The sequence below is a fragment of the Ostrea edulis genome, chromosome 4 (genome assembly GCF_947568905.1).
Source record: "Ostrea edulis chromosome 4, xbOstEdul1.1, whole genome shotgun sequence".
NCBI classification, from domain to species: Eukaryota; Metazoa; Mollusca; class Bivalvia; order Ostreida; family Ostreidae; genus Ostrea; species Ostrea edulis.
Window position 1 is genome coordinate 9,136,470 of NC_079167.1, and position 14,099 is coordinate 9,150,568.

The 14,099-nt window shown below is 35.6% G+C and overlaps 1 protein-coding gene across 1 annotated transcript in view; it reads right to left on the reverse strand.

Moving 5' to 3' along the window:
• Positions 1 to 14,099, reverse strand: part of LOC125670984 (uncharacterized) — a 45,063-nt gene that overhangs the window by 11,391 nt on the left and 19,573 nt on the right. The gene's annotated exons all lie outside the window — the stretch shown is intronic.

A 14,099-nucleotide genomic window follows, 5' to 3' on the forward strand; every position in this document is an offset into this window, starting at 1 on the left:
AGCAGAAGTACAGCAACAGAGACAATATGTTATAAACGATCGATTTTCTTCTTATCGAAATTTTAAACACGTTGGAACTTGAATTTGAACAGAGAGGAAACGATTTGATTACGAAACAATCACTGGTGATGACGACCGACCAAAATCCGGATAGCATTTTCCTAAAACAAATATGACTTTGTCAGCATCGGAGTAATTAGAATATTTACATTTCCATGAAATTGAACAAAAGTCAATAAATTCTATTTTGAAATTCACCAGGAAACATGATTAAACGTCTAAAATCTCATCAAAACGGAGAATTGCCACCATGTTTTCAATACAACCAGAAAATGAAGATTTAACAGGTGTTAACCTTACCAATTTCAAAATACCTTAATTATGTCTTGATATAATATCTTAAACCTGACTCTGTCGGTGTCTGATACTCGTCATTAAGGCACTATATGAACTTAACTATACCTGCATTTCTAGAATATGATGCAGACATGTTAATAAGGATACCGATCAATATAATAAATTGTTGTTATAACTGTGTAAGCGGTAGATTCTGAGCCTTATCGTGATCTTCCAGGAGTACCGCGGCAATCGATCAGCTTCTTTCATATCTTCAAGGATGTACTGTGTACAACGTAAGCAAGGTTAATAAACCACCCCAAACTTCATAATTTCTAATGTTCTCCAGTACCCTAAATCCAGTAAACAGTCAATATTCCTCCACAGATTTTGGACAGGAAGATTAACGAGAACTCCAAGTTTCAATATTGTCATACTTTACATCAAATACCCGAGAGTTAACCTTTGACGTGAATATATAATCCCCCGCCATATAGCTTGTTCATAGTACACCCTGTTAGCATCGGGGAAATGATCAATGTATATATGCCATTTGTATAGGCAGCGAAAAGGATAATTTACGTCTCTGCACAGTGAACAATACATATCAAAATAAATAGCTACAATAAATGACTGATTATCGATGGAGAACAAACGGTCATCGGTGCAAAATAAACGGTCATTAATGCAAAATGAAACCGTCATTATCGGAATTAGCACGTCTGCTATACACGTCATAAGTTCGCGAGTAATTTCTCAAGTATGACAATTTTTAGAGTAACAGTGAGCTATTGTCCTCCTTAACTCCTTATTGCCTAGTTTAAAATGTTTGACAGTTTCTAGGTCTATATGAAACTTTAACAGCCACCTGAGAAGTTTGATATTCACCGAACCCTCACGACTCGGTGATTATTATGCTAAAGCATCGTATTGACTGAGAAAATACCAATGATTGTTTTATCATTTTACTGAATAATTCAAAACATCGAAACCGGCTTCTAGAGCCTACGAAACGATACCTGGTCGGCCATTTTTTTTGGTTTACAGTTACAGTGCAAGACCTAATCGAAAGTGATTAGAGACACAGTTTTTTGTTTACCATATGATTGAATAATTCAAATAATTGAATCCGGTCACTAGAGCTTACCAAAAGGTACCTGATCGGCCATCTTTGTTTATAACTAGAGTGCAAGATCTAGTGGAAGTAATTGGAGATGCGAGTTTTCAATGAGCGACCAAAGAATTACAACCAATCGTATCAATTTGAAATTCCAAATTTATGTTTGGTCCGATGTTGGAATAATCCAATTCTATATTCACCTCGAAGGCATATGAAGATGAACGTAAAGTTCTATATTTTCTAATTTGTTGGAATCAAAAACATCGGAATTATTTAATAATATGTTAAAATCGTTTATTCATTCACAGATCCTAGCGTTCAATTAGAATATGTGTTTTATCGATTTATATTTGTTTTGACCTCATGAGACTTTGGTCTCTCGACGTTTGAAGCCATTAATTCTACCAATCTCAAGTAGTTTGGCCTCAAAACAGAAAAAAAAATTCAATCAGATCATGAGTGATATGTTGTTGTGTTGTTGTATGAATCTACGTATTATCCATGTCAATTTCAGCATTGTAAAATATATGTTAACTCATTGCATTTAGCGCCAAAATTTGATACAATTCTTTTGAAAATTATAGGTAAATTGCACCATCTGAAGGAAAAGTTATTCTTAAACGTCAAAACGGGTCCACACGTCGGTTGTTTGAGGTCTAGTTGAATACATTCATGAACAACAGTTTCATTGCTGTAGAAATATACATGAAAAGGTGACGATAGGGAACAGTGATCGATCTCATAACTCCTTTAAGGAATACAAAATTGATGGGCAAACACGGACCCCTCGACATACCGGAGGTGGGATCAGTGGCCGAGGAGGAGTAAGCATCCCTTGTCAACCGTTCATACCCGCCATGAACCCAATATCTGGTCGGGTAAACGGAGTAATCCGTAGTCAAAATCAGTGTGTAAAGAACGGCCTAACAATCGGTATGAAACACGCCAGACAGCATATGACCCTATGACAGGTTGTATTGGCAAACTAGATCGTTATAACGACCACAGAATTTGCGAAATGCTGACTTTAGATGAAACTGTTGAAACCTCTGTAGCATCAACTTGTTTGTCAGTAGCCTGCTTCGATTTAAAAATTGATCATGCACAAAACATGCTCTTACGTATCAAATCAGTTGGGAGGCATAAACGCCATATGCAGGTGATAATGGAATATTGCTACTTAAATATGGGAAGTTGACGACGGAGAAGCCGAAATCATCCCGTTTGTCCATGTAGCTATTTAAGATAGCGCTTCATGAAAAGAATTTCTTATATTTACATTCTACTTGTATTTTCATTTCTATACGACAATTCACAGCCGTTAGAATATTCGTACTATATTCATCGAGATTCCTACGCACGTCGTTCATATTCATGATGAAATGGCTATCATTTCAAATGGTAAAGATATCAAGGACAAACAATGGAAATGTAAATATTAAGAATTGAACCTGCTTGAAAAGTTAGTTTGGTCAAGGATAAGAGCTGTGCGTGAGGGAGATAATTCTTAATTTTGAAATGAATTTCTAAATTTTATCCCAGCAATTAAATATACATCCGTATTTTCAAGCTAGTAACGAAGTACTTAGCTACTGGGCTGTAGAGACCCTCGGGGACTAACAGTCCACCAGCAGAGGCCTCGACCCAGGGGTCTTAATGTAAAACTTATACGGTATCAATTTTGATGCACCAGATGCGCATTTCGACAAATAATGTCTCTTCAGTGATGTTCAAGCCGAAATTTAGGAAATTCGAAATAACAATAAACTTGTAAGAGCTAAAAGGAAAACTAGAGTGCCAAAAACTGGAGCCAAAATCGTCCAAGGATAGAGCTATGCACGAGGGAGATAATCCTTAATTTTGAAATGAATTTCTAAATTTTATCCCAGCAATTAAATATACATCCGTATTTTCAAGCTATTAACGAAGTACTTAGCTACTGGGCTCTAAAGATCCTCGGGGACTAACAGTCCACCAGCAGAGGCCTCGACCCAGGGGTCGTATATGTCAGGAATCTTTCATGTAAATGTAAAGTTTCTGGCCCATGGTTCTTTAAGAAGAAGATTTTCAAAGATTTCCCTATATATTCACATTTTAAAACTTTGATCCCCTAGTGTGGCCCCACCCTACCCTCGGGGATCATGATTTGAATCTGCACTATGTCAGGAAGCTTACATGTAAATTTGAGCTCTTCTTGTTCAGTGCTCCTTGAGATAAAGATTTTTCAATGACCCCACCCCATTTTTGCAGGTATGTGATTATCTCCCTTTTGAAAGGGGCATGGCTCTTTATTTGAACAAACTTGAAAGCCCTTCACCCAAGAATGCCTTTTGCCAAGTTTGGTTGAAATTGGCGCGATGGTTCTGGAAAAGAAGTCGAAAATGTAAAAAGAAGGACAGACGACGGACAACAGGTAATCAGAAAAGCTCACTTGAGCTTTCAGTTCAGGTGAGCTAAAAAACCAATGGAACAGCATTACTGCTATTACTGTGGAGCATTATGGCCAAAAAATGCTCATTGAAAGATCGGCCTCACAAAAACGTACCAGAACCTTAAAGATGGCAACCCTTCTCCCAAAGTTCTGACACCCTGGAAATTCAAGTTTTGTGAAAAACAAACAAACAAAAATGATCCACTTATGCTGTTTCAAACCAGTGAGACTGTTCTTTATTCCCATAAGATAAAAGCTTCTTGGCTCTTCAACCATGAAAAATTGTCTTCGAGCAGATTTTGACTAACCTTGACATTATGTCATATTTTACCAGTTTGACTCCTTATGCTGTCAACTGATAAAATTCAACCTTTGACCTCTAAGATGGCTAATTGTCTTTGTTAGCTTAATTTACATCTCTCTCTCTCGAGACGTCATGGGTTTTAGGTTTAGTGCTGCGAATTTAAACGTATGCATGGCGCTCTTTGTCGTAGCAGTGAGGATTCAGCCAACGGCTGCCATGACACGGTCTCATCCACAGGGGCTAAGCCCGTTTTGGTACTGAACTCTGTGATACCATAAATATAGATTCATGGTATCACAGAGTTCGAGCCCTAAACGGGTTTAGCCCCTGTGGTGGCTTAAAATATATACCCGCGATGCCGATTGTTTGGCAAAGGAGCAGTCCTTTCCTACGTCTTAGGTTTGATGTGACCTAGGTACGAACAGAGTTTGAACCCACAGCCCCCGGTCACAAAGGGATCTAACTACCGAGCCATTGCTACTGATGTGCGTGTTGTAAATTTGGCCTGAATATTTTGTTAACATAAAAATATTCTTTTTCATTACACATTTTCAAAAATCCACAAATAAAAGATTGATCTGTAATAGACAAAGATACCGCACACAGACACTCAAGGATTACTTGGAACACGATTGTCACATTAAAAGTATGATGAAGGCTCAACGCATGGAAGACAGCTTATATACAAAATTAATAAAAATTAACTTTGCATTCAATAGACCAATATGGGATTCTGCAAATGGATGGATACGAATTGAAATTATATGTAACTTCTTTTCAGCTCAGCCTGATTTTTATCTGAAGGATTTCATAAGCAACTAGCTAAAATAAAAAGAAAGGAGCTAAGATTTACAGTATAGGCAACTACTGATACACCAGCTATAAAAGTAAAGCCATTTTGAAATTCATGAAGAGTAATTCCTAATTTATCTCATTTGATGCAGTCTTTTCATGATTCCTTTCAAGTAGACATGCTGTCAAAAATCACCGTAAACTAAATAACAAATTTCATCAAATATTTGACAATTTCCTGGAGATTTCAATCTTTGTTAGGCTAATCAAAAGAACAGAATTTTAATTAAGATGTATTCAAGCTGATGCTGTACAAATTCCGTCTGGTCTAACATACTATTACAATGTACTAGGTGCAAAAGACAGAAACATGTTAGTATTTATCTTATTATGTTGAATTATCAATGGATATACACCAAAATGAACCCTGTATACATTTTCAAAATGACTATTATCTTTTAAAAAGTAATTAGTACATTCTTTTAATTACTAGATCAAAGTAAATGTCATGCATGAACTTTTTCTCAAAGTCTTGTAATAAAACAAATTCGAACAAAAATTTGATAAATAATACTGTATACATGTGTATCAGTTATGGTTCAAGTGAAGATAAGTGAAAAAGCGTACGGAGTTGTAGTCCATAACGCAACGTCAGGTATAAAAATTAGCGTTAAAAAGTCACTATTTTACACTGCTGGCAATGTTTCCGTGTAGTACGTGTAGATTGTACGGTGTGAGGAGTCTCTCTGAAGTCGACAATCAATGTTCCGTATTATTATCTATTCACACATAGATGCAAAATATACGAGGGCTGTTCGATATGTAATGTGTATTGTACCACAGCGCGATAAAGCTTTGCACGATTTCGTGGATGATGACATTCTCGAATAGCTCTATTCAATAACTTTCCAACGGTATAAACACGAGCCTTCTTATAGTCATTTCAATAGAGCCAGTCGTTGACCACTGTTGTAAAAATGGTTGGGAAACGGGTTTAGAATATTGAAGAAATCAGAGCTTATATAAAAGTTCGCACAAAATTCGGTAATGTAGATTTTTACTGAATTGGGGGAAGTTTATGGGTCTGATAAGGTATCTTATGAGACAGTTCGTAGGTAGAGAAAGAAATTTCTGACTGGCACAGGGTCCGTCAAAGATGCAGCAAAATCTGGCCGACCTGTGACTGTAACAGGCAAGGCAAATGTCTCAAAAGTCAGGAAAATAATTGAAAGTGATGGCAGATACACGATTCGTGATATTGTTAAAGCTATTGTGATATCGCTATCGCGGGAGTATTTCATTTTGAAGCGTATTTTGAAAGTACGAACGATTTCTGCCAGATGGATACCGCATATATTGACAGATGACCAAAAACGGGTACGAGTACAAACCGCTAAACAATTGCTCAAAATGTTTCCCAAATTCAATCAAAGACAATTTGCAAATATTGTTACTGGTGACGAAGCATGGGTTCACTATTTCGAACCAGTAAGGAAAATTGGAAACAAAATATGACTAACTAAAGACGGTAGAAGGCCTGTAGTTGCAAAAGAACCATAAGGACAAAGAAGGTTCTTTATTGCATATTCTTCTCATGTGATGGTATAGCCGTACACATTCCGGTGCCGAAGGTTACAGGTCAGTATTACCGAGATGTTATACTAAAAAAAGCTCAAGAAATATTATCATAAACGACACCCTGTATCAGGATTTAGGCATGTTCGTCTACTTCTTGATAATGCTCAATCACATACATCTGAGCTTGTGAAGCAATTTTTGAAGTAGGAGAAGGTTACCGTCTCGCCACACCCACCATACTCTCAAGATCTAGCCTCATGCGACTTTTTCCTTTTTCAAAAACTTAAAAAAAGTTCTTATCTGGTCGACGTTACAAGTCCCGACAAGGCCTTGGCTCAGCCATCAGTCACTGCCTCAGATGTCTACCTAAATCAGCGTACCGTGACGCATTTCAGAAATGGATTCAGAGATTGAAATTATGTATTTCAAACCGCGGAGAATACTTTGAAGGGATGTAATGTTCATTTAACTATTTGAGTCGAATGCTTTTGAGATATCGTACAATATACATTGCATATCGAACAGCCTTCGTATAGTATCGAATTTCGAATTGTCATAGCTTTGCTATAAACGCAGCTGATAGTGATAGATATAACATAAAAATTGTAACTAAAACAAAAATGATTTCACATAGAAAACTCTGTGTACCTTAAAAACATTAATAGTTTGTGAATAATCTTTGATGCAGGCTTTAGCCAAAAAAGTATTTCTAAAGTGTGGTTCATTAGGACTAGTCAAAATGTAGCCTTATTTTCGATGAAAAGAATATTTTTCTTCGTGTTACAAATGGACTTGACACAGAAAATTTCATACATCTCCGTAAAATGCCTATATTCTGCAATTAAAATACAAGAAATAAAAAGAGTTGCTTTTGATTTTCGTAATATCATATCATGTAGTAATTTACAATTCTCCAAAAGCAAGTAGAGATAGCTCTTTCAGAAATTCTAAATACCGTAATTTTGTTTCGAGTGACGTGATTTTACAATACACGACGTATTGATATGTTAATTGAACACCATAACGCTTATTGTTTATACATTCCATATATTAAGACAGGGACGGTATATTTTTACGGTAAAATACTTGCAGTTAATTGAACTTATACGCGTTTTATTTCATGTTACAAATCCAAGTGGAAATGTCGGGTTTCGTATTATTAAAATCTGCATAATTTCCAAATATTTTTTCATCATGGGTAAAATCTTTTATATGGAAATAACTTGGTGCATTTTTTATATAGATTATTGACTAAATATCGGGAAATATGCTCGCCTGAGGTCGTTGTGTGTTAAAACTTGGCGGGAACCTCTTCAGCGCAACGACCTCGGGCCGGCATATTTCCCGATATTCAGTGACTTAACTTTATGAATATTTAAAGGTATGTTTGGACACAAGTATAGTAGGAAAATATGTTAGGAATCTTTTTTATATTAAATGTTTGAGACGCCGATGGAAGAATACAACGATATAAGGCCTCAACCGTGCGCATTTTTTTCTGCGCCGTAAATCGAAAGTTTTTATAAGGGGTGAATCTGTATCTCTCCGGTCTGTCCCAATATTTTCTCAGGAGAGTTCCAGGTCTGCAGCTAGTTATTGAGCTACAGTGTGTTAAACTTTACCTTTTTGTGTTAGAAATTACGAACGAGTTATTCGCATAAACTAGTTGGTGTCAACAAACCATAACTTGAACAATACAAATCAATCATTACATGAAATTGATAAATATTCATGTCTTCTAACAATATACAATATGCAGATGTAAACAAGATGTGTTTGTGAAACACAAATGCCCCCGATAATGGCCAATTCTGAAGATGGCCAAGGTCACAAGGACAAATATCTTGATACCAATAGAAAGATCTTGTCACAAGAAATGCTCATGTGGAATATAAAAGCTCTAATATTTACCATTTAGAAGTTATGACCAATGTCAATTTTTTTAAAAGTAGGTCAAATGTCAAGGTTTAGTACCAACGGAAAGGTCTTGTCACAAGGAATACTCATGTGAAACATCCAAGCTCTAGTACCTACTGTTCAAAACTTATTAGCAAGGTTAGAGTTTTCAAAAAGTAGGTCAAACTCCAAGGTCAAGGTCACAGGGTAAAAAATGTTCGTACCCACGGAAAGATCTTGTCACAAGGAATACTCATGTGAAATATCAAAGCTCTAGCATTTACTGTTCAAAAGTTATTAGCAAGGTTAAAGTTTCAGACAGAATGACAGACAGGACAAAAACAATATGCCCCCGATCTTTAATCTCGGGGGCATAAAAAAAAGTTTGATGTTAATAGATGGAAAATAAAAAATGATATTTTTTTTACTTAAAATATGGAAAAATATCACCATATAGAATTTGAGAGTTCCAAAGAAATCACAGGAGTATTGTGAATTTTTGAAATCGCACAAAAGTTACAAAGTCTTGCCTCAAAATGGAAGATGAACAAGCATTCTGAGAGTATTGCATGACAATACATAGTCCCCTACCTGTTGCAAAAATCACTGTACCACAACAATATTCAAAGTTCATTATGTAGGTTATGGTAAAAGGGAAAATTGGGGAACCAGGATAGGAATGGTTGGAAATCAACTACTATTCGAGTAGAGACTAGACCAAGAAAAAAGACAAATTTATAATTAGGTTTAGGTCTTTAACCAAGTCAATAAACTGTGACATGTAGATGATCATGAATAATTTAGCTATATTGTAGTATTACTATGCTAGAAGTTTTAATGAATGTAGGATTCTTAATTCATATCTACAAAAATAAGAAACTTGGATGTAAACTAACAATTCATGCTATTTTTCTACGTCCGAGGGCCATAACTTAATGGAAAATCAACGGACCATGATGAAATTCAAACTTGATCTGTAACTTGTTATGGCAAAGCAATGTACCTAATATCAAATGAATATCTGCAAACACAATAAAAAAAAGTCCGGAAAACTGATAATTCATGCTATTTTTCCAAGTCCAAGGGCCATAACTTAATGGAAAATCAACGGACCAAGATGAAATTCAAACTTGATTTGTAACTTGTTATGGCAAAGCAATGTACCTAACATCAAATGAATATCTGCAAATACAACCAAACAAAGTCCGGAAAACTGATAATTCATGCTATTTTTCCAAGTCCAAGGGCCATAACTAAGTGAAAAATCATCAGACTGAGACGAAATTCAAACTTGATCTGTAACTTGTTATGACAAAGCAATGTACCAAATATCAAATGAACATCTGCAAGCACAACCCAAACAAAGTCTGGAAAATTGATTATTCATGCTATTTTTCGAAGTGATAACTAAGTGAAAAATCAACGGACCGAGACGAAGTTCGAACTTGATCTGTAACTTGTTATGGCAAAGCCACATACCAAATATAAAATAAATATCTGCAAGAACAGAGAAAAAAGGTGCGGAAAACTGGACTGACGGACAGATGGACGGAGCGCAAACCTAAAGAAGGACAAACTCTAAACTCATAAAATAAACCATCGTGTAATATAGGTATGCCTTCTCTATCATTGTATATTAAAATGAAGTGTAAAATACACCGGAAATCATATTTTGCTACAAATTCAATAATGCCCGCGATATAGATCGCCAAGTTCTTGGAATGTGCATATTCACATGCGGACAGACGTCCCTAAAACCAGATCTAACTAAATTGAAACAGAATATGCCTTCAAAACATGTAATTACCGCCGCGGTGACCGAGAGGTTAGAGCGTTCGCCCCGCATGCGGAAGGCCGGGGTTCGAATCCCGGCCACGACAGACCTAAGTCGTTAAAAAAAAAAAAGGTAGTGACAGTTCCATTGCCAAACGCTCGGCATCAGGTGTGAATGTCACGGGTCCTCGGAGATAACCTTAAAAACGGATGGGACATCCGTTTTAAAGGTCATCTCCGAGGACCCGTGACATTAGGTGTTACAGTAGGTGTGGCACGCTAATGAACCCTTACTGCTCAACAGGTTGGGAACACTTCCCCTATAGCGAGATATTCTCGCTAAAACGCGATTATCCCTCTCTAGCGAGGATAAATATATCCCGTACAACCGAGAAAAACACCCGCGGAGTACATCTTTTCGTGATTCACGTGAAAAGAAGAAAAAGTGCTAAAATGTCTGATACTTCTGCAAATATATGGATCGAAACAAAAACGCTCACGATGTGTATTGGATTTCAGACTGCTTCCCTCTTACGCAGCAACTTTGTTATGTAATTTCATGGCTATGTTGTCAATTTCATAGAAACAATTCGCATCATGTTGAGTGCGTGTCGCACTTATTCAGCGTTGCACGGGATTCAATAAAGACGCCAAAACACCTGTTTGAGGGATAATCGCGTTTTAGCGAGAATATCTCGCTATAGGGGAAGTGTTCCCAACCTGCTCAATGGCCGTAAGCGCCGAGCATAGGCCTAAATTTGAAGCCCTTCACCGGTCTTGGTGACGTCTCCATACGAGTGAAAAATTCTCGAGTGAGACGTTAAGCAAGATACAATCAATCAATCAATCAAACCTGTAGTTGCAAATGACAAGCAATGGATTTCAGTAGAAATTAAGCAGTCCTTCATAATTCATGCCTGGAAATTTACATTCAGCTTCGGTTGGTTAAAAATCTCTTCAAATGATTAACGATATCTTCAATTCTGAATTATGCGCATTCATTGAATTGTTGATTGCATTAATTATTCTGAAGAATTGATGAGCGTCATAATGGAAATGTTGTATTTTTTAAAGAATGAATTAGTGATATCAACAATTGATTTGATTCGCATTAAAATTCAATTGAATTAATGCGCACAATAATCGAATTATTGCCCTCATAAATTGAATTAATTATATCAATAATTCAATTGATGCGCGCAATAATTCTTTTAGAGAGAGAGAGAGAGAGCAACTATCTATTTAGAGATATTTTCAATTCAGCATATCTACAATTGAATTAGTGATCTCTTTAAAAGATTTGATGCGCGTATTATATTCTTAATATCTGCAACTGAATAAAATATATTATTAAATCATTTATACCAAACTCTAAATTAATTTTGCTAGCAATAGTTCCATCACATTGATGCGTACATCGAGTAATTTGATGAGCGCATCAATTGAACTGATAGGAACAACAATTGAATTGATGCGCACATCAATGCAGTTGATGAGAGCAATACTTGAATTGATATGATATCTTCAATCATTTGAGGTTATGTTAATTTGACAATGCCAGCCCGTGGCTTGGAGTTTGAGTTGATACAGCTTTTGTCATGTATAAATGACAGTGAAAGCATGTTCTTCAGTGTTATACATATCACTGAATTAAACTGTGAGAACATTATATTTCAACAAGAAAAAGATTCTTAGAATATAGTTTACTTTCACATGACATACATATGTAGGATTCGTAAGCAGGTACACTGGTTTTCTAAGTTCTCTCCTTATAAATACAAAATATATTGTAGTGAAATAAGAACAAAAACGCACACGTGAATATCAGTACAGTTGTACAGTTGTATACACTGACAAACAAATTACTGAAAGTTAGCTTGGAAACTAATACAGTATCTTTTCCCTTAGACTTCTCTCCCACTCATCTTAAGGATTGGTGATTTTAGTGCGAGATTCATTTGTTTATTAATTGGTTGTGTTGATTTTGTATTTTAAGCGTGTTCTTGCAATAATCATTACCGTCTTCCAAGGAAGACGGTATAATATAGTTGAAGTATTTTACAGTCTTCGGACAATACACTTCCTCTCAATTGTGATTGATAGAAAATGCATGATGTGAAAATTCTATTCATTTGATTGGTTGAAATTCTGTTCAACGCAAGGGAGATAATATCGTGATGATCTAATTTACGTACGACTTAATAATTTTACAGGATTTTCAATCTTAAGGTATTCCATGTATAATGAAAGGATAATGAACAATTTTGAAGGATTTAGATCAACATAAAAGTTTATTGTTAAATAATGATGAAAGTGAAGCAGATGGAATTCATATGACTGGTAAATGATTAGAAGCTGACCTTTTTGCACTTAAGAATTTTTGGAAGAGTTGTCTGCCCTTTGTAAAAATAAGAAAAATCTAATTTTCTAAAAATGTGTGTGGTCAATCATTAATTTTATTTCATAGTTTCATAAACTGAAAGTGTATGTAACTTTCTACCAAGAGATCAGTATGAAAATATAATTTGTTTTTAAAATATTGTAATGAAACATGCTTTTCCCATATACTTCAATGTTAAATTCTAGGTGAAATAAATCAAGCAGTAAACAAAATTTTGAAAATTCCTATGGTGGATTATTTTTATTTGATGAACCTTTCAAAATAATTATTTATAACAACTATCAAAAACGTTTCTATAATTCGACAAATAACAGAAATTGGTTTATTTTTTTTGCACGCAAACCTCACAATTCTTCTTGATAAAATTTGGACAATTTTCAGCTATTTAGTAGTTTTTGTTTCTTGCTGTGTGAAAAATTAAACAAGCGGGACATCTGCTTTTCACTGTTTTCTTGAGGTTGAGAAGAAACAATGCTTTCTATTTTAGTACAAATATCATGTCTACTTCAAGGTCATACTAGACAAATTATTGTACAGTAGTTTCTAGTAGGTGTTTTTTAAAAACTTGATCTTATACAAGATTTACCATTTTAGAAAAGTTTAAATATGTGGTCATATAATAAAAATAAAAATACTTAAAACATATCATACATTTATATCAGTTTACTGTATAAGGCTGTTCCTAAAGGCGGCAATGTTTGTTAAACAGCTGTACTTGTATTATAAGTTTTCGTTGTCGGCACTGTTTACCGTGTCCGAATCCACAATTGTACGAATTGCCCAATTTTTAAAAAACTTATCACCCCAAATCATTATCTACCCACCATTTTATTTCACAATCAAGTTGTGTTGAAAGTTTTTTCAAAAAGAAAAGAAACAGGAGATTTAAACGCCCTACAAGTGAGTTTGAATCACATACAAATGCTGTTCTTAACCTCTCCAGTGTTGTATTATGAGATTCTGGAACCAGCTTACTGTCCAAAGGTCTAAATTTTTGTCCATTACCCCGTGAAATCGATGAGAAACAACGAAGAGAGGGCACCAGGGCATTCTTCTGACGTATGCGTTTAAAAGAGCACTTTTCAAGTCGCCAAAAATCCACTGATTTGGACAACGAATCCTATATGAAGAGCTCATCTCAATCACAGGAACAGACAACTTCATGTGAACCCGATCCCTTTCGTATTAAAAGTACCTGGGATCCAAAATGAGGAAGATGTCCGACCCATGAGACATACATAGAGGCCGTAGCATCAGAAATTGAAAAGTTGCTTCAAAATCCTACACCAACTTTTGACAATCTGACCCGCGATGAAAGGCGCAGCATTCAAGTACTTAAAAACCGGGAAGATATTGTCATTAAGAAGACAGATAAAGGGTCCACTGTAATCGTTATGAAGAAAGATTACATAGCAGAAGCAAACAGACAATTGTCAAATCAATTATTTACAGAAAAAGTTATTTTGAC